A 6,894-nucleotide genomic window follows, 5' to 3' on the forward strand; every position below is an offset into this window, starting at 1 on the left:
CCACGAAGGGACTCGAACCCTCAATCTTCTGATCCGAAGTCAGACGCCTTATCCATTAGGCCACGCGGTCTTTACAAACAACTTATAAGACAATTAATCAAAGTTAACGATGAAATCATTTCATATGATTTCGGTCTTCTAAAAGCATTATAAGACAATTCATTAAAGGTAACAATGAAATCATTTCATATCTATAAAGAAGTTTTAACTGAAATAGACTGAAATGTTATGTAACTGTCTAAAGATTTGTATTTCGACCACGAAGGGACTCGAACCCTCAATCTTCTGATCCGAAGTCAGACGCCTTATCCATTAGGCCACGCGGTCTTCACAAACAACTTATAAGACAATTCATCAAAGGTAATGATGAAATCATTTCATATCTACATAGAAATTTCACACTGAAAAGTTATGTAAGTGTCTAAAGATCCATATTTCGACCACGAAGGGACTCGAACCTTCAATCTTCTGATCCGAAGTCAGACGCCTTATCCATTAGGCCACGCGGTCTTCGAGAACAACTTGTAAGACACTTCATCCAAGGTAACAATGAAATCATTTCATATCTATATAGACGTTTTAACTGAAATACACTGAAATGTTATGTAACTGTCTAAAGATTTGTATTTCGACCACGAAGGGACTCGAACCCTCAATCTTCTGATCCGAAGTCAGACGCCTTATCCATTAGGCCACGCGGTCTTCGAGAACAACTTGTAAGACAATTCATCCAAGGTAACAATGAAATCATTTCATATCTATATAGAAGTTTTAACTGAAATACACTGAAATGTTATGTAATGTCTAAAGATTTGTATTTCGACCACGAAGGGACTCGAACCCTCAATCTTCTGATCCGAAGTCAGACGCCTTATCCATTAGGCCACGCGGTCTTCACAAACAACTTATAAGACAATTCATCAAAGGTAATGATGAAATCATTTCATATCTATATAGAAATTTCAACTGAAATGTTATGTAAGTGTCTAAAGATCCATATTTCATATCTATATAGAAATTTCAACTGAAATGTTATGTAAGTGTCTAAAGATCCATATTTCGACCACGAAGGGACTCGAACCCTCAATCTTCTGATCCGAAGTCAGACGCCTTATCCATTAGGCCACGCGGTCTTTACAAACAACTTATAAGACAATTCATCAAAGTTAACGATGAAATCATTTCATATGATTTCGGTCTTCACAAAAAACGTATAAGACAATTCATTAAAGGTAACAATGAAATCATTTCATATCTATAAAGAAGTTTTAACTGAAATAGACTGAAATGTTATGTAACTGTCTAAAGATTTGTATTTCGACCACGAAGGGACTCGAACCTCAATCTTCTGATCCGAAGTCAGACGCCTTATCCATTAGGCCACCCGGTTTTCACGAACAACTTATAAGACAATTCATCAAAGGTAATGATGAAATCATTTCATATCTATATAGAAATTTCAACTGAAATGTTATGTAAGTGTCTAAAGATCCATATTTCATATCTATATAGAAATTTCAACTGAAATGTTATGTAAGTGTCTAAAGATCCATATTTCGACCACGAAGGGACTCGAACCCTCAATCTTCTGATCCGAAGTCAGACGCCTTATCCATTAGGCCACGCAGTCTTTCTCGATCTCTTTTTAAAACAATTCATCCAAACTAATGATGTAATCAATTCATTTCTATATAGAAGTTTCACCTGAAATACGCTGATATGTTATGTAAGTGTCTAAAGATTTGCATTTCGACCACGAAGGGACTCGAACCCTCAATCTTCTGATCCGAAGTCAGACGCCTTATCCATTAGGCCACGCGGTCTTCACAAACAACTTATAAGACAATTCATCAAAGTTAACGATGAAATCATTTCATATGATTTCGGTCTTCACAAAAAACGTATAAGACAATTCATCAAAGGTAACAATGAAATCATTTCATATCTATATAGAAGTTTTAACTGAAATACACTGAAATGTTATGTAACTGTCTAAAGATTTGTATTTCGACCACGAAGGGACTCGAACCCTCAATCTTCTGATCCGAAGTAAAAAAAAATATAAGACAATTCATCAAAGGTAAGGATGAAATCATTTCATATCTATATAGAAATTTCAACTGAAATACGCTGATATGTTATGTAAGTGTCTAAAGATTTGCATTTCGACCACGAAGGGACTCGAACCCTCAATCTTCTGATCCGAAGTCAGACGCCTTATCCATTAGGCCACGCGGTCTTCGAGAACAACTTGTAAGACAATTCATCCAAGGTAACAATGAAATCATTTCATATGATTTCGGTCTTCACAAAAAACGTATAAGACAATTCATCAAAGGTAATGATGAAATCATTTCATATCTATATAGAAATTTCAACTGAAATACACTGAAATGTTATGTAAGTGTCTAAAGATTCATATTTCGACCACGAAGGGACTCGAACCCTCAATCTTCTGATCCGAAGTCAGACGCCTTATCCATTAGGCCACGCGGTCTTCGAGAACAACTTGTAAGACAATTCATCCAAGGTAACAATGAAATCATTTCATATCTATATAGAAGTTTTAACTGAAATACACTGAAATGTTATGTAACTGTCTAAAGATTTGTATTTCGACCACGAAGGGACTCGAACCCTCAATTTTCTGATCCGAAGCCAGACGCCTTATCCATTAGGCCACTCGGTCTTCACAAAAAACATATAAGACAATTCATCAAAGGTAATGAAGAAATCATTTCATATCTATATAGAAATTTCACATGAAATACACTGATATGTTATGTAAGTGTCTAAAGATTTGCATTTCGACCACGAAGGGACTCGAAACCTCAATCTTCTGATCCAAAGTCAGACGCCTTATCCATTAGGCCACGCAGTCTTCGAGAACGTTGTAAGAAAATTCATCCAAGGTAACAATGAAATAATTTCATATGATTTCGGTCTTCACAAAAAACGTATAAGACAATTCATCAAAGGTAATGATGAAATCATTTCATATCTATATAGAAATTTCAACTGAAATACACTGAAATGTTATGTGTCTAAAGATTCATATTCCGACCACGAATGGACTCGAACCCTCAATATTCTGATTCGAAGTCAGACGCCTTATCCATTAGGCCACGCGGTCTTCGAAAACAGCCTGTAAGACAATTCATCCAAGGTAACAATGAAATCATTTCATATGTATATAGAAGTTTTAACTGAAATACACTGAAATGTTATGTAACTGTCTAAAGATTTGTATTTCGACCACGAAGGGACTCGAACCCTCAATTTTCTGATCCGAAGCCAGACGCCTTATCCATTAGGCCACTCGGTCTTCACAAAAAACATATAAGACAACTCATCAAAGGTAATGAAGAAATCATTTCATATCTATATAGAAATTTCACCTGAAATACACTGATATGTTATGTAAGTGTCTAATGATTTGCATTTCGACCACGAAGGGACTCGAACCCTCAATCTTCTGATCCGAAGTCAGACGCCTTATCCATTAGGCCACGCGGTCTTCGAGAACTTTGTAAGACAATTCATCCAAGGTAACAATGAAATCATTTCATATGATTTCGGTTTTCACAAAAAACGTATAAGACAATTCATCAAAGGTAAAGATGATGAAATCATTTCATATCTATATAGAAATTTCAACTGAAATACACTGAAATGTTATGTAAGTGTCTAAAGATTCATATTTCGACCACGAAGGGACTCGAACCCTCAATCTTCTGATCCGAAGTCAGACGCCTTATCCATTAGGCCACGCGTTCTTCTCGATCTCTTTTTAAAACAATTCATCCAAACTAATGATATAATCAATTCATTTCTATATAGAAGTTTCACCTGAAATACGCTGATATGTTATTTAAGTTATTTAAAGATTTACATTTCGACCACGAAGGGACTCGAACCCTCATTCTTCTGATCTGAAGTCAGACTCCTTATCCATTAGGAATTAAAACAATTCATTTAAAATCAATTTATCTCTATATAGAAGTTCCACCTGAAATATGCTGAAATGTTATGTTGATGTTATAATGATTTGCATTGAGCTCAATGAGCATCAAACCAGCTAATAGGCTAACTGAAATAACACCCATGCCAATCTCTAGGTATGGTGAAGACTATGTGATGATGTGGGGCTATTTTAATTCCAAAGGCCAAGGTAACTTTATCAGGATGCACAGTATTCTGGATCCATGAAATAACTAGCCTTTAAAAATAAAAATCTGCCTGTCTCTATGGGATTTTAACATAGGGGTGGGAATACTTATGACCCCTGTATTTTAAGGAAGAACATTTATTTAATCATGATACATTATTTATTCACTAAGAAAATTGGTGTCCTTAAAGGTTAGATATTTCCTCATTTTTCACTTAAGGCATTAAGATCAATTTCCAAAAGATGATTTTATATTCCTCTTTTCAGTCAACTTTAGCATGGGTGCCAATACTTTTGGCCATCACTGTATATAGGCCAAATTGAATGAACCAGGTTGGGAATTTAGCCAGCAAATCACCTACTCTTTGCGATAAGTGCCATGGGATCTTTAACAACCATGGTGAGTCAGGACCTCAATTTAACATTAATGCAAATGGGATTGATATTTGTTTGGTGGCTTTTGGCCACAGGGAAGAGTGCCACCTACTGGCCAGCCACCAACACCACTTTCAGCAGGAACCTACTCTTCCTAGGAGGTCTCTTATACTTAGTACTAACTAAGCCTGCTTGGCTTCAGTAAATCAAGTCAGGGTGTCTGGATGCTGGCTAAAAACAAATGGTGAAAGGCCTATATGATTCTAACTGTCTCACTGAATTGCATTATTCATACTCAATTTTCACTGGTATCTGCTAGACGACAAGTACCAAACCATGATTAGTTCACAGATTTTACATGTAAAATACATTTTATACAACCCCACCTCCATCTTGCCTGTTCATAATTCTGAGAAATTCTTGAATTGTGTGCATGTGTGCGTGTTTATGTTTATGTGTGTGTGTCTGTGTGTGTGTGTGTGTATGTGTGTGTGTGTGTGTGTGTGTCTGTGCGTGCCTGTGCATGCATGCGTACATATGTCTACTGTTTGTGTATGTGTCATACGTATGATTACTGTGAATGTATGTGTGTGCATGTGTATCTGTTTATGCATATGTGTGCATATGGAATGGGTTAACATGGCCCCTGGAGGCAAACATATGCAACAAATTGGTCATCCTAAGGCCTACGGTTCTTAAGATATTCACAGAAAACTCTGTTGGTGTACAGTCACCAACTGTACACATAAATTAATTTATTGTATGGCCCCGCCATGAACAGAAGTCAACGAAACTTGCCACGCATTCAGAGGGTGTCATAATGATCCAACACTTATCATTTTCGTGCAGTTTTGACCATGTCAGCCAGAGATATTGTGATTACAACACCTCATTTTTGCTTTTTCATTTTTTAACTATGGGTTGACATGGCCCTTTAAGACCAACATGCAAAAAAGGTGGTCCTCCTAGGTCATACGATTATCGAGATATTCACAGCAAACTGTGTCCGGCCACCTACAGGCCACTTGGTGTACAGTAACATAAATTAATTTACTGTATGCCCCCCATGAATGGAATTCCAAAAAACTTGGCGTGCATTCAGAGGGTGTCATAATGATCCTACACTTCCAAATTTTGTGCAGTTTTGACCATGTCAGGTCAGAGATACCTGCGATAACAACATCTCATTTTTGCCTTTTCATTTTTAACTAGGTGGCGCTATACATGAAATGGGATGGATTAACATGGCCCCTTAAGACCAACATACAAAAAAAGGTGGTCTTCCTAGGCCCTATAATTCTCGAGATATTCACAGAAAACTGTGTCCGCCCTACCCTCCTTTCGGGGGGTCCAGTCTGGAGGGGGCGGGGGGGGGGGGGGGGGGGGTTGGCGGTGGTGACAGATCAATTCGAAAAACAATGGTTCTATGCTGTCCTTGTGGGGCTACTGCCCACCAAGTTCAGTGTCCCTGGAATCCTTGACGGAAAATGACACATGTGGGGGAAAAAAACCGAAGCTTTGCTTCACTGCGCGGCGGTCATAATAACAAGTTTAACTATTACAAATAACATAATGAAACCATCCTACCAGAATGTGCACTCTGTATCCCGATGTCTCTTTTTGTCGCACTGTGTCTCATGCTGCCTTAGCAAGGGCCGTTTGAAAAAAAAAGTCGGCCTTGCAGCTGCAAGATAAGGCGTAAACAGGGGCGAGCTCTACTCAAAACAACCATTAGGAGAGTGCAGGAGAGCAAACTATATTTAACCCATGCACAATGTATGACCTGTGATCCCTCTGTACACCCCTGAACTTTCTGTAAACTTAAGGTGAAAAGTTCGTACCCTTGGCAGCAATATTGCTGACTTGCGAAGATAAGACCGAACAACGATCCTTTCATAACGCCACCTGTGGGTTCGGGTAAGTGTTGTGTCAGCATTTTGGAGGGGTATAGGCTAAGTATGGGAGTTAGACCGTTGTTCGGGAGTGCCTTCTTGAGATACACTCACGGTTTATTGCTGCTGGTATTGCTGCTAGCATCAATAAAATCATTTTTGTAACGAATTCTGCCTGCTTGAAAACTCCTTTTTGCTTTAGCATATTATTGGTGATTTTTTCTTGAAGTCGTGAGCTCAATTTTCTACTTATCAACTGACCGATTTGATGACCTTCTACCACGACACACAATTCACAAATATAAACACAGATAGTCAAGATATTGGCCTCTTTGCTTATACACACTATCATACCACAGACAGAGTAACAAACAAAAACACACAAACTAAACTAATGCATGGATTTCTCATCCTGTCATTGAACTCTGGGAAAGACATGATAACTGTAATGTCATAAAA

The 6,894-nt window shown here is 37.9% G+C and overlaps 14 non-coding genes across 14 annotated transcripts; all 14 read right to left on the minus strand.

Annotated features, from left to right (window-relative positions):
• Nucleotides 1-70, minus strand: trnar-ucg. Its single transcript has one exon. It is a non-coding gene; the product is annotated as a tRNA-Arg (tRNA).
• Nucleotides 71-254: 184 nt separating this feature from the next.
• trnar-ucg lies at nt 255-327 on the minus strand. Its single transcript has one exon. It is a non-coding gene; the product is annotated as a tRNA-Arg (tRNA).
• A 110-nt stretch (nt 328-437) lies between these two features.
• On the minus strand, nt 438-510 carry trnar-ucg. The gene has a single exon. It is a non-coding gene; the product is annotated as a tRNA-Arg (tRNA).
• A 119-nt stretch (nt 511-629) lies between these two features.
• Nucleotides 630-702, minus strand: trnar-ucg. Its single transcript has one exon. It is a non-coding gene; the product is annotated as a tRNA-Arg (tRNA).
• Nucleotides 703-820: 118 nt separating this feature from the next.
• On the minus strand, nt 821-893 carry trnar-ucg. The gene has a single exon. It is a non-coding gene; the product is annotated as a tRNA-Arg (tRNA).
• A 167-nt stretch (nt 894-1,060) lies between these two features.
• Nucleotides 1,061-1,133, minus strand: trnar-ucg. The gene has a single exon. It is a non-coding gene; the product is annotated as a tRNA-Arg (tRNA).
• A 424-nt stretch (nt 1,134-1,557) lies between these two features.
• On the minus strand, nt 1,558-1,630 carry trnar-ucg. Its single transcript has one exon. It is a non-coding gene; the product is annotated as a tRNA-Arg (tRNA).
• A 120-nt stretch (nt 1,631-1,750) lies between these two features.
• trnar-ucg lies at nt 1,751-1,823 on the minus strand. Its single transcript has one exon. It is a non-coding gene; the product is annotated as a tRNA-Arg (tRNA).
• Nucleotides 1,824-2,166: 343 nt separating this feature from the next.
• trnar-ucg lies at nt 2,167-2,239 on the minus strand. The gene has a single exon. It is a non-coding gene; the product is annotated as a tRNA-Arg (tRNA).
• Nucleotides 2,240-2,424: 185 nt separating this feature from the next.
• On the minus strand, nt 2,425-2,497 carry trnar-ucg. The gene has a single exon. It is a non-coding gene; the product is annotated as a tRNA-Arg (tRNA).
• A 311-nt stretch (nt 2,498-2,808) lies between these two features.
• On the minus strand, nt 2,809-2,881 carry trnaq-uug. Its single transcript has one exon. It is a non-coding gene; the product is annotated as a tRNA-Gln (tRNA).
• A 179-nt stretch (nt 2,882-3,060) lies between these two features.
• On the minus strand, nt 3,061-3,133 carry trnar-ucg. The gene has a single exon. It is a non-coding gene; the product is annotated as a tRNA-Arg (tRNA).
• A 311-nt stretch (nt 3,134-3,444) lies between these two features.
• On the minus strand, nt 3,445-3,517 carry trnar-ucg. Its single transcript has one exon. It is a non-coding gene; the product is annotated as a tRNA-Arg (tRNA).
• Nucleotides 3,518-3,703: 186 nt separating this feature from the next.
• On the minus strand, nt 3,704-3,776 carry trnar-ucg. Its single transcript has one exon. It is a non-coding gene; the product is annotated as a tRNA-Arg (tRNA).
• Nucleotides 3,777-6,894: the final 3,118 nt, after the last annotated feature.

Source organism: Alosa alosa, chromosome 16 (assembly GCF_017589495.1).
Source record: "Alosa alosa isolate M-15738 ecotype Scorff River chromosome 16, AALO_Geno_1.1, whole genome shotgun sequence".
NCBI classification, from domain to species: domain Eukaryota; kingdom Metazoa; phylum Chordata; class Actinopteri; order Clupeiformes; family Clupeidae; genus Alosa; species Alosa alosa.